This window comes from Mustelus asterias, unplaced genomic scaffold (assembly GCF_964213995.1).
Source record: "Mustelus asterias unplaced genomic scaffold, sMusAst1.hap1.1 HAP1_SCAFFOLD_87, whole genome shotgun sequence".
NCBI classification, from domain to species: Eukaryota; Metazoa; Chordata; class Chondrichthyes; order Carcharhiniformes; family Triakidae; genus Mustelus; species Mustelus asterias.
Genome location: NW_027590140.1, coordinates 432216 through 446217, shown reverse-complemented (window position 1 = coordinate 446217; position 14002 = coordinate 432216). Strand labels below are relative to the sequence as shown.

Here is a 14002-nt window from a genome sequence, read left to right as displayed (position 1 = left end):
CTATGACTATGTTTGAGTCGATCGGTTTGGGAATATATCACTTTGTTTACTGGTCTCTGTGTTGATTCTGTGCAGTATCCGAGGTTTCCAGTGAACACGGAGGTGGAAGTATTCATGCATTATCATGGTTAGCAACGCAAACTAATAGGTGTCAGAAATCTGCAGAATAATTCTGGATTTATAACGAGGGACGTTAGAATTGATGTCACTGTCTGGGTATATATCTATATGGTTATATATCCTTATTCGTGTTGGTCTTTCCACGTGACCGTGTGTCTATCTGTTCTCCGCATGTCTGCTGGGTTTCCTCGGGTGCTGTGGTTTCCTCCAACAGACCAAAGATGTGCGGATTAGGTGGATTGGCCATGATAAATTGACCCCTAGTGTCAGGGAGATTATGTGTGCGGTTACGGGAATAGGGCCTCGGTGGAATTGTGGTCGGTACAGATTCGCTGGGCCGAATGGCCTCCTTCTGTACTGTAGGGGTTCTATGATTCAATGTTCCCTATAAGTGTCAGTCTTTTCAGGTTGCCGTGTGTGTACCTGTTTCCAATATGCGGCTGTGCTGTCCACGGGAGAGCACTCTCTGATCACTTATGAAAGATCACAGTCCCTTTCTAAAGGAAGCGTCTGTTTGAAGATGTAAAGATGGGCGGAGAGATGGAGTCACCTTGGACCTCATGACATCCCCCTGACTGGCGGCACGGTAGCACAGTGGTTAGCACTGCTGCTTCACAGCTCCAGGGTCCCGGGTTCAATTCCCAGCTCGGGTCACTGTCTGTGTGGAGTTTGCACATTCTCCTCGTGTCTGCGTGGGTTTCCTCCGGGTGCTCCGGTTTCCTCCCACAGTCCAAAAATGTGCGGGTAAGGTTGATTGGCCAGGTTAAAAAAAAAATTGCCCCTTAGAGTCCTGGGATGCGTAGGTTAGAGGGATTAGCGTGTAAAATATGTGGGGGTAGGGCCTGGGTGGGATTGTGGTCGGTGCAGACTCGATGGGCCAAATGGCCTCCTTCTGCACTGTAGGGTTTCTATGATTCTATGACTGTTTCAACATCTCCAATTGCAGATCTGATTCAGACAGTGATCAGTCTCTCTGTTTCTGCTGTTCAGACTCGAACCATGGGGGTGAAACTCTGTCTCACTCTGGTTATTGTCCTGATAACAGGTCTGTCATTTTGAACTTCTGCCTGAAATCTGCCAGTCACCACATTCATTCCCCATTTCCATCTGGAGGGGATTATTCCATTGTTGTTACTCCTTCTAACCCGCTGCGTGTCTGTTACCTATTTTCAGAATGAATAACGGTGACTCAGTGTCCCAGTCAGGACCAGGTGTTGAAGCAGCAGAGGGTGAAGATTCAGCAATACCCTGCAGTTACTCGGGACAGAGTTTAACTGTACAACATTACTGTTCTGGTATCGCCAGTATGCACACCGAGCCCCTCATTGACTGCTCAGAGCCGCGAATGTACCGAAACCGCTCAAGATTTTTTACACTGCAGCGGGAATCTCAACCTGAAACAAAGCACTTTTCACTTGCCCATGAAAGATGGGAAGGTGACAGACAGCGCCGTGTATTACTGTGCACTGAGAGCCACAGTGAATGAGGCTCCCGCGGGCCGCATACAAAATCTGGCACAGGTCGATAATCAATGATTCATTGTCAGGACAACACATGGGGTTAAAAATCAGACAAAATTTACTCATAGCGAACCTGACAATACAGCCCCGTCTGAGTGTTTTCCCTCACTGATTGTCACTGTTGGGAAATTTGACATGTTTTTACTCATATTACTATCACATCAAGTCCAATCGCTCCCCGATCCTTTCACACAAACCCTCAGATCTCCCAGGTAAACCGTGTCATCAGACAGACCACACCTTTCAAAAGTGATCAAATATCAAAGGCAGACTCAGAGTTGTCACATGTTGATGTTGCTGGGTTAAAATTATTGACTGTAACATGTGTACTTTATAAACAAAAACCCCCAGTTGCAAACAGTCGAGGTAACAATATTGGACGGATATTTTGCTGGAACTTAAAGTCCACAAATGCTGATGCGGTGAGTTATTTAATCAATTTCGGCTTTCACTCGAGGTGTCAGAACTGCTTTGTAGAAAGTTAAACAATTTTTATTTTGCTAGCTATTAACGTGCAGGCTCGTTGGTCTAGGGGTATGATTCTCGCTTAGGGTACCTCACCCGATTAGCATGCGAGAGGTCCCGGGTTCAAATCCCGGACGAGCCCCGTTTTGACCAAAATATTGTGTTCGAAAGGAGATATTTTGATTTGTTTCAGGTGCAAACGGCGGGATGGCTTTCTGCTGACTGGCTCCGAAAAAGATTCAGAAAGGCACAGAATTTTACAGCACGGATAGAGCCCACTCGGACACCCACATGAGAGCACGTGAGAGCTGGACGGGAAGCGTTAGTTCTGATTCTCGCTGCACAGATACTTCCAGAAATACTGACATAACCCAGCATTTTCTGTTTTTATTTCAGATTTAGACTTTGGGCTGACAAGTGGCAAGTAACATTCGCGCCACACAAATGCCAGACAACGTCCATCACCAATAAGAGAAAATCTAACCACCGCCTCTTGACAGTCAATAGTTTTTCCATCACTGAATCCCCCACTGTTAACATCCATACGGTTACCATTGACCAGATACTCAATTGGACTCGGCACATAAACACAATGGCTACAAGAGCAGGTCAGAGGCCAGGAATACTGCGGCGAATAACTCACCTCCTGATTCCCCAGAGTCTGTCCACCATCTACAAGGCACAAGTCAGGAGCGTGATGGAATATTCCCACCTCGCCTGGATGGGTGCAGCTCCAACAACACTCAAGAAGATTGACATCATCCAGGACAAAGCAGCCCGCTTGATTGGCACCACATCCACAAGCATTCAATCCCACCACAGCCGATGCTCAGTAGCAGCGATGTGTATTATCTAAAAGATACACAGCTGCAATTCACCAAAGATCCTTAGACAGCACCTTCGAAACCCACGACCACTTCCATCCAGAAGGAAAAGGGTACTGTTTCCACATGGGAACATCACCACCTGCAAGTTCTCCTCCAAGTCACTCACCATCCTGACTTGGAATTATATTGCCTTTCCTTAGCATGGCCTTATTCTGTGGTGTACTCATTTTCTAATTTAGTGCGTACCTCACCCTGAGGCCGTGAACCGCAAAGTATTTTCTCATTTCTCATTTCTGTCATCTCTCCCTCAATGTCAATAAAACGGAGATTGTCATTGACTTCAGAAAACGTAGAGGAGAACATGCCCCTGTCTCCATCAAAGGGAACGAAGTGGAATGGGTCGAGAGCTTCAGGTTGTTAGGTCTCCAGATCACCAACAACCTGTCCTGGCCTCCCATGCCGACACTATAGTGAAGAAAAGCCCATCAACGCCTCTACTTTCTCAGAAGACTTAGGAAATTTGGCATGTCAGATACGACTGTCACCAAGGTTTACAGGTGCACCATAGAAAACATTCTTTCTAGTTGTATCACAGCTTGATATGGCTCCTGCTCTGCCCAAGACCGCAATAAACTACAAAGGTTTGCGAATGTAGCCCAATCCGTCACTCAAACCCGCCTCCCATCCATTGATTCTGTCGACGCTTCTTGCTGCATCGGCAAAGCAGCCAGCATACTTAACGACCCCACGCACCGCGGACATTCTCTCTTCCACCTTCTTCCTTCGAGAGAAAGATACAGAAGCCTGAGGTCAAGTACTAGCCGACTCAAGAACAGCTTCTTCCCTGCTGCCATCATACTTTTGAATGGATATTACCTTGCATTAAGTTGATCTTTCTCTACACCCTGACAGTGACTGTAATACCACATTCTGAACTCTCCCGTTTCCTTCTCTATGAACAGTACGCTTTGTCTGTATAGCGCGCAAGATAAAATGCTTTTCACTGTATACTAATACATGTGACAATAAATAAAACCAAATCAAATCGTTGCATTTCTCCTGACTTCCAGACTATTCCCGTTGTTACATTTCCTCCCTCCTGAGTTTCAGTCGTTTCAAATTCCCACATTTTTCACCTTTTCCTGTTGTAATGAAAGGCCATGGACGTAAAAGATGAGCTTTGTTTCCCTGTCCACAAATTCTGCCTGAATTCCTAAGTTTCTGCAGCATCTTCCGCCTTCGCTGCAGTTATCTGATCGGCTTCGAATGGCCAAGAGAACATCGTTTCTTTCAAACAGTGGCTGCTTATAGGCTCCTTGGTGTAGGGGTATGAATCGCATTTTGGTATGCCTTAACCACCGAGATCCCGAGTTGAAATCCGAGACTAACCCTACTGTTTCTTCTTATCCCTGTTACATCAAAACATCGAAAGCAGGAGTAGGTCATTGGAACATCATCTACCATTCATTGTTGTCATGCCTGATAATCAAATTCAATACCCTGATCCGCCATTTAGCCCCATGAGCTATATTAAACTTCTCTTGAAATCATAGTGTTTGGCCTCAACTACTTTCTGTGGGAGTGAACTCTGCAGATTCACCACTCTCTGGCTGAAGGAAGTCTCTTCATCTCAGCCATTATCCTCAAACTATAATCCCAAGTTCTGGACTCCCCACTAACGAGAACATTCTTTCTGAATCTACCCTGTTTCATCTGATCAGAATGTTATAAGGTTCCATTAGAATCATAGAATCCCTGCAGTACAGAACGAGGCCAATTCGGCCCATCAAGTCTGTACGGAGCACAATCCCATACCGGCCCCTCTCCTGTAACTCCATGCATTCACCGTGCTAATCCCACTGACACTAGGGCCAATATAACACGGCCAATCAACATTAGCCACACATCTTTGGACAATGGGAGGAAACCGGAGCACCCGGAGGAAACCCATGCAGATACGGGGAGAATGTGCAAACTCCACACAGACAGTGACCGATGCCAGATTTGAACCTCGGACCCTGGCGTTTTGAGGCAGCAGTGCTAACCAATGTGCCACCCAAAACATATCTGCCCAGAAATAGCCAGGATTAGTTGGCAAGAAATGCATTTGCCAATGTTGGACACCTAAGTGTTAAAATAAGCCGCATCCCAGAAGTGACTCGAACACACGCTTCCTGGTTTAGGAAGCCGGTGCCTTACGCATTAGGTCACTGGAACTATAGGTGAGCTACTGCTGCAGCTTTAAAAAGCTGTATATCTCCATCCACATGGACTGTGACTAACCCCAGAATCGAAACCAGGTCCCTGGTATTGTGAGCCAGCAGAACTAAGCACTGTGCCGCCCTCTCCCACGAAGATTTCATCAGATTTTATGAGCTGCAGATTTTGTTTTTTTTCTTTGCATTGCAGACTTTGGGATTGGTTCACATGGGGTTTCGTTTGGGAACCTGAGCACAAACCGTGAGGAATCTATCAGCACAACACACTCGCTCGAAAATAAATATATGATCAACAGGGTTGGCTCTGTAACTTGACATTCATTTTATCTCCATTCACCTCTTCAGCTGGCCGCATGATTATGGGTTCAGAGAGCTGCCTGGATGTTTCTTTTTGTTCATGTGGGTGTCGCTGGCTAGATCAGCATGCACTGCCCATCAGTATTTAGCCTTGAGAAAGTAGTGCTGAGCGGTCTTCTTGAAACGTTGCATCCATTTGTACAGGTACACTTACAGTGCTGTTAGGGAGGGAATTCCACGAATTTGTCCCAATGACAGTGAAGGAACGGCGATATATTTCCAAATCAGAATGCTGAGGGACTTGAGGGTGGTGTTGGCTGTAGGCGTTGGAGGGGGGCGGGGGGGCGGGGCGGGGCGGGGGGTGGGGGAGCGGGGGAGCTGCCAGGTGGAAGCGGTCATGGGTTTGGAAGATGCTGTCTAAAGTGCCTTTGGTGGATTCCTGCATCATGCAGACAAGTGGTGAATATTCTATCGCATTCCTGACTTGTGCCACGTCGATCATGGAACATAGAACAGTACAGCACAGAACAGGCCCTTCGGCCCACGATGTTGTGCCGAGCTTTAAGTGAAACGAAGATCAAACTATCCCACTCTCTATCATCCTGGTGTGCTCCATGTGCCCATCCAATAACCGCTTAAATGTTCCTAAAGTGTCTAACTCCACTATCACTGCAGACAGTCCATTCCACGCCCCCAACCACTCTCTGCGTAAAGAACCTACCTCTGATATCCTACCTATATCTCCCACGATGATGCCTATAGTTATGCCGATCGTGGACTGTTTTTTAGAAGTCAGGAGGTGAGTTACTCCCGCAGGATTCCCATCCTCTGGCCTGCTCTTTCAGCCACTGAATAAACTGATAACATGTGTGCTGAGTCAAAATAGGTGTGTCTTCTTTCCTGCTCAGTTTGTCGTGAATTTTCAGCACTTTTGTCTTTTCCTGAATGTATTTTGAGGCTCAAGTAAGAGCCAATGTCATATGATTGTAAGATACTATATTCAGGTAATATTCAACAGTGGAATCACTGGCGGGAGGGGTACGGTTTCGAGTCATGTTGTTGACGCTGGATTTGACGCTTTGGGAACCAGGGTTCGAATTCCAACACAGCAAGTTAACTCAATTCAAGGCAAAGTACAATTACTGTAAGTGAGTCGAGAAAAATTTAATGATGCAACATTTCCTCACTAAAACGAATATGGTTTGACCATGGCTCTGCCGGTTTTGAAGCCTCGAACCGATATGTAAAACATTGCTGCATGGTGTTTCGTTGTGGGCCAGTGGCGCAATGGATAACGCGTCTGCCTACAAATCAGAAGATTCCAGGTTCGACTCCTGGCTGGCTCTCTGTGATAGTTTAACAATAGTTCGAAAACTCTATATTCGTGTGGATGAAACATGTGTCTTCACAAATTTTGGACCAATTCAGAGAAATGTTGACCAAATGCAGTCAGCTTCTCTGAAGAAATTTATCTTAGCTAATTATTTTTCAAAACAATGTTGACAATTTTAAGAAAGAAATTACTGATAAACTTCAATTATTTTTTTTTTTTAAATAGTTTCTTTAAATGACGAATTCTCGTTAAAGTATTTGGGAAAAATATGTTAGCAAGTTTAAGCTACCTTTTAAAAAGTTGGAATTTTCTCGAAAAATACGTGGAAACATTACATTTTTCAAAATGGTGAAAACATTTTCTAAAAGATTGATGAACTCTGCGGAAGAATTTCTTTTAAACATGTTTAATTTTAAGAAGCAAAATACACAGAAATGTTTTATAAAAGTTGACAAATTTCAGTTAAATCAGATGGAGGAATTTCTTTGGAGTAAGTTTAGTTTTTAAAAGTTCAAATTAGCCAGAATTTTCTGGTTTGTGATGCTGGGATTGTTGTCTAATGGAGCGAAGGAGATTGAGAATCGAGGTGGACTAGATCAGGCAAGTTTCGAGGGGGAGGGGCAAGTTTTAAGATATTGGGCAAGGTGTGGGCGAAGAAGATTTGGAAGCAACATTTTTTCCACAGCGAGTGCTCAGGACCTGGAACTCATTGCCTCCGAGAGTGTTGGATGGGGTCAATTTAGGTAATAGAAATTCTGAGGTTGAGGTGGACATGGACCTCCTGAGAAAGGAGATGCGTCTCCAGGAACATTCTAAGTCAGACAGATGGATCTCCTCGGTAACATTGAATCTGAAGATCAACCTGTAGCAGGACACCCCTCCCCGGCCCCGCCCCCGCCCCCACCAACTGTTGAGATGTTTGAAACATCGAAACCCTACAGTGCAGAAGGAGGCCATTCGGCCCATCGAGTCTGCACCGACCACAATCCCACCCAGGCCCTACCCCCACATATTTACCCGCAAATCCCGCTAACCTACGCATCTCAGGACTCTAAGGGGCAATTTTTAACCTGGCCAATCAACCTAACCCGCACATCTTTAGACTGTGGGAGGAAACCGGAGCACCCGGAGGAAACCCACGCAGACACAAGGAGAATGTGCAAACTCCACACATACAGTGACCCGAGCCGGGAATCGAACCCAGGACCCTGGAGCTGTGAAGCAGCAGTGCTAACCACTGTGCTACCGTGCCGGCCCTTTGATAAGAACTCCGCTGATATTAAATGCGCGGGCATCAAAATCAAAGAGGGGATTTTGGAACATTGGTTCTTAGTTGTATGTATTTTCAATTTCATATAATGTGAAAAAGGAAATGCAAAATATTCAGCCTGTTGAATGGGAACCCCCGACATTTTGAATGGGAACTCCCGACATTGTTACAAGGATAACATTAACTATTTCCCCTCATTACCACCATCTCAGAAGCTGTCTCGGCGAAAGAGCCAACATTGCGGTGAATCCTCGTTTCGGTCCCGCTGTGGGGAAAACAACTTAATTGCTTCGCTGTTCCTGCTCTGACGTAATAAACTGGAGAACAAAGGGTCTGTGAGCTGATTGGATGAATTGGAGAATCAGGGACATGATTGGACGTTACCAGTTGACTCTTTTGGGAATTAACCAATCGCTGGAGAGACCGGATATATATGTAAATATCTTCACCCAAACAATTACAGTTTAAACCCATTCTGTTAAATTCCGCAATAAACACGCTGTAAACATGTCGGGTCTCATTTTGTATTCATTTCTCATTGTTTCAGCTCTTTTGCCTGGTAAGTCGGCAAGGGACATAAATTTCTTCTTGCAAGCGATGTCGACAGTAATTTAATTCCGCTTTCATGCTGATGATAATGTGATCCATGTTCTGATGTTATGAGTTACAATAGAATGATAATAATATCTTATCTTTCAATATTTCTAAATTTCTGCCGGTGTCACGACTGGAGACTCAATATCAAAGGAGCCGGCTACAGCGATGAATTTTGAATGGGACTCAAAGAACAAAGAACAAAGAAAATTACAGCAAAGGGACAGGCTCTTCGGCCCTCCAAGCCTGCACCGATCACGCTGCCCGACTGAACTAAAATCCGCTACCCTTCCGGGGACCATATCCCTCTATTCCCATCCTATTCATGTATTTGTCCGGACTCCCCTTAAAACTCACTATCGTATCTGCTTCCACTCCCTCCCCCGCTAGGCACCCACCACTTTCTGTGTAAAACACTTGCCTCGTACATCTCCTTTAAACCTTGCCCCTCGCACGATAAACCTATTCCCTCTCGTAATTGACTCTTCCACCCTGGGAAAATGCTTCTGACTATCCACTCTGTCCATGCCCCTCATAATCTTGCAGACTTCTATCAGGTCGCCCCTCAACCTCCGTCGATCCAGTGAGAACAAACCAAGTCTCTCCAACCTTTCCTCGTAGCTAATGCGCTCCATACCAGGCAACAGCCTGGTAAATCTTTGCTGTACCCTCTCCAAAGCCTCAACATCCTTCTGGTAGTGTGGCGACCAAATTTGAAAACTATATTCCAAGTGCGGCCTAACTAAGGTTCTATAAAGCTGCAATATGACTCGCCAATTTTTAAAGTCAATGGCCCGGTGACCAATAGGTTAACTGCTCAGCAGCTGGTGCATATTAAATTCATTTGTATCGCCAGGACCGGGAGAAGGCTCCCAGCAAAAAGAACGGATAAAGCCCCCATCTTCTTGATCTATATCTCTTATTATGGAGATATTTCCGGTGCAGAGTGTGTGGGCATTCGATTTTCTGCATATATCGAGAGGTCGAAAAGCAAGGGGAATTTTAGCATGTGTGAGCTGTGGCTGTCGGACAGCGCGGTGTATTACTGTGGACTGAGAAACGCAGTGACAGAAACCAGAGGGAGCCTGGTATGAAAAAAAAAACACTGCCAGAGTGACAGGGTGAACTCTCCATAAAAAGGTTTGAGGAATGTTTCGAGCCGGTTTGGAACCAAGAACTTTTCACGTATGAAGCAAAAGTGATAACCACTACTCTACAGAACCAGGTGACACTACGTTACAACAAATCGGCCTGTCGGCAATGTTAAACTGCGCTGTGTTGCTGCAGGTTCCAATGATAGGACTGAGAGCTCGTGTCACTTAATGCGGGAAGATAACCGTTACTCTCAATCTGATTGCTCACCTTATCTTAAACTTCAACAATTAAAAGCGTTCGTCTCGCAAATATCTGAGGGAGCAATGATTTCTGCCCATTCATTAATGCATCATTCTCATCTTCCGTCGAATAATCTCAACCAATTGTACTCAGTAATAAAAGCAAATTACTGCGGCGGCTAGATTCGGAAACCAAAAGGGAAAATTCTGGCAAATTTCACAATGTCTGACAGCAGCTGTAAGGAGTCAAAATGGCTGAGGTTTCGAGTCCAGATGGCACTTCGGCAAAGCTCATTGTACAATTGTACTCAGTATTTGTTTCAATATTTAGTATCAATGCATTATTTAACACATATGTCTTCATTATGAATTGAATATCTCAGGAATTGAACATCACTGATTTGCAATTATAACTGACCAACAGAAGGGATCGAGTCACCTGGTAATACAGATCGCAATTGTAAGATTGGACATAGTCAGCTTTTTAAAAGTCAACCACATCTAAATGGGAGAGAGTTAAGAATTATCTGTGAGTGACTCTTGAGCCGTTTTTTTTATTATGGGCGTGATGTATTCAGACGCATACATTTCGGCCCTTTACAGAAAAGTCCAGTCGATCCGCACTGAGGTTCGATTTCCTCATCTGTCTGAGTGGTTTTTCCTGTTTCTTAGTGGCGAAAAACGATTTTAAAAAAGATTCTTCTGTGAAATGTGCGCCATTTCCTCTAGTTCACTTACAGTATCACTTGTATCTATATTTTTGAGCACACACTACTGTCAGATATTTCAGATGGTGATTAACCATATTAGTCTGCACCGATAAACCCATTAAATTCTGTTGTAGACTGAACGATATGCGAATAAGTGCTCGGTGTCAAAATCGAACTTTCTTGTCAGTGCGTCAAAAGAAAAAGCGTTTCTGATTTCACAGAAAGCATTTGAGGGTCCTGTCAGAGCAATGATAACATGCCTTTAACACGAGGCTCAGATAATGATAATAATAATAATGATAATAATAAATCTCGTCCATCTATCGGAAGTCCAGGAGGTCCGCACTGAATCTCGATTTCCACATTTGTCTGAGTGGTTTTAACTATTTCTTTACTGTGAAGAGCAATTTTTAAAAGGTGCTTCTGTGAAATGCGCCTATTTCCTCCCGTTCAGTTTCAGTTTCAATTGTGTCTGTCTTTATGAGCACATAATACTAATCGATATATTTCAGATGGTGATTAACTGCGTCAGTCTGCACCTCTAAACCCATTAAATTATTTTGTGGACTGCACGGGTTGCGAATATGTGTACAAACAATGGAGTTCTTTATTCCCTGCGTCCTCAAAGACAGCATTTCTGACTTCCCTAAATGCTTTTGAGGCCGAGATCAAAGGAAATATAACATGACCGTGACATCGGATTCGCATGAGGTTGAGCTATGAACTTACATCATGCAGACTTTGCTCTTGCTTAATGACACCGATCCAACAGTGTTTCTGCCTGGTTTCGAACCGGGGACTTTTCGCGTGTGAGGCGAATGTGAGAACAACTACACTTCAGGAACAGCTGACAATGCCCACGTGCAGTTTCACTTGTATCTGTCTTTTTGAGCACACACTATCATTGGACATGTTTCAGATGGCGATTAACTACGTTAGCCTGCACCTACTAACCCATTAAATTCTGTTGTCGACTGAACGAAATGCTAATGTGCGCATGTTGTCAAAATAGAAACATTTATTTCCTGTCAGTGCGCCAAAATATTCAGCATTTATTTTACAGGAAGCATTTGAGGCCGACGTCAAGCAAAGATAATATGAATCGAGATTCGGATAATGTTCAGCAACAAACTGAAATCATTCAGATTTCTCTCACCCGACATGAAAAACCTTAATATATTCTTCTGCCCGGTTTCGGACCGCGGTCCTTTACAAGCACTACAGTAGAGAAACAAATGACAGCATATCGCCCTCAATCGGCCTGACTACAATGCTCAACTCCACTGCTGAAGGTTCGCATGGTTAGATTGAGAACCCATGCCACTTAATTCAAGAACAGACTCGTTACTTTCAACCTGTTGTATCAACTTATCTTGGACTTCCAAATTAAAAAGCGTTCCTCCAGCAAATGTCTGAGGGAACTCAATGAGTTAAAGCTCAATTGTTTCAGTTCAGAGTTCAGAAGATGTTGAGTAATATCCGGCCCCAATGGTGAGAGGTTCATTCCTTTCCAGCAGGAGACACCCAATCAGCTCACAGCTCCTTTATCCTACATTTCACCCAATCAGCTCCGAGTGTCTTCAGTCTCCAATTCATGACGTCAGAGGGAGTAGCAGGAACCATTTGAATCTGTTCTCAGAACAATGAGCTGAACAGAAGAACGTAAGAGAATAGGGAAGAGGTGTTGCAATGGACCATTTGTTCCTTCATTCGGGCCTGTTCCGCCATTCAGTAAAATCATTGTTGATCTCCCTCACAGTAAGAAGTCTCGCAACACCAGGTTAAAGTCCAATCAGTTTACTTGGTCGCACGAGCTTTCGGAGGACTGCTCCTCCATCAGGTGAGTGGAGAGTTGGGTTCAGAAACAGGGCATAGAAAGGTACAGACTCAATTGCAAGATAATGGTTGGAATGCGTGTCTTAACAGCGAATCAAGTCTTTACAGGTACAGACAATGCGAGTGGAGAGCGGGGACAATGACAGGTTAAAGCAGTGTGAATTGTCTCAAGCCAAGCCATTTAGTAGGATTTTGCAAACCCAGGCCAAATGGTGAGGGTGACAAGTCGTGTGACATGAACCCAAGGTCCCGGTTGAGGCCGTTCTCGTGTATGGAATTTGGTTATCAGTTTCTGCTCAGCGATACTGCGTTGTCGTGCGTCTTGAAGGCCGCCTTGAAGACCGCTTACCCGAAGATCGGTGGTTGAATGTCCTTGACTGCTTAAGCGTTCCCCGACAGGGAGGGAATACTCTTGCCGGGTGATTGTCGAGCGGTTGCCATTCTTCTGTTGTCGTAGCGTCTGCATAGTCTTGGCGATGTACCATGCTTCAGGATATCCTTTCCTGCAGCGTATGAGGTAGACAACGTTGGCCGAGTTGCATGTGTATGTATCGTCTACCTGGTGGATTCTGTTCTCACGTGTGATGGTGGCATCCGGGTCGATGATCCAACACATCTTACAGAGGTTGCCGTGGCAGGGTTGTGTGGTGTCGTGGTCGCTGTTCTCTTGAAGGCTGGGCAGTTTTCTGCGAACAATGGTCTGTTTGAGGTTGCGCTGTTTTTTGAAGGCAAGTAGTGGGGGCGTGGAGATGGCCTTCGCGTGATATTCGTCTTCATCGATTGTACGCTGAAGGCTCCGAAGAAGATGTCATAGCTTCTCCACTCCGAATAAGATGTCTTGGCATCTGCACTCTGGGGCAGGACTGGAGGAGGAAGGGCACTCTGAGGGCTGTGTCCCGTACGTGTCTTCTGAGGAGGTCGGTGCGCTTTTTTGCTGTGGCGTGTCGGAACTGTCCATCGATGAGTCAAGCGCAATATCCTGTTCTGTACAAGGCCGTCTGTCAAAAACGACACCGCTCAGACTCCTGCGTTCAACCCGAGCTGTTGGACTTCAGCTCCAAGGACAAAAACTTCCATCAACTCTGGCAGCGATGGGATTCGAACCCACGCCTCGAGAGAGAGTGGAGCCTAAATCCAGCGTCTTAGACCGCTCGGCCACGCTACCACACGGAAAGGCTCGATAATCATGTAGTTTCATTGCATTAATACTGAAATATATCAAACTCCGTGGAGTTGGGATGGGCCCTGACGAAATCGGAGCCGAATCAGATGATCCTGAAATGCGTAGCAAACAAAACTCATCTCCAGTCAGAAACACAATGAGCTGCAGTGAAGGGCCGGCTCCATTTACACTGTCCTTAAGCTCGTCTGTCTCCCAGAAAGGACAATATGGCTTCCTGTTGAATTTGCTCAGGGTCTTCACTTGAGAAAGGACAGGACACAAGGTGAGGCTGAGATTTGTGCCTTCTGCCGGGAA

At 45.2% G+C, this 14002-nt stretch overlaps 2 non-coding genes across 2 annotated transcripts; both read left to right on the top strand.

Moving 5' to 3' along the window:
• Nucleotides 1-2157: 2157 nt before the first annotated feature.
• trnap-agg (transfer RNA proline (anticodon AGG)) lies at nt 2158-2247 on the top strand. Its single transcript is given in 2 exon segments — nt 2158-2193; nt 2212-2247. It is a non-coding gene; the product is annotated as a tRNA-Pro (tRNA).
• Nucleotides 2248-6721: 4474 nt separating this feature from the next.
• Nucleotides 6722-6794, top strand: trnac-aca (transfer RNA cysteine (anticodon ACA)). The gene has a single exon. It is a non-coding gene; the product is annotated as a tRNA-Cys (tRNA).
• The last annotated feature ends 7208 nt before the right edge of the window (nt 6795-14002 follow it).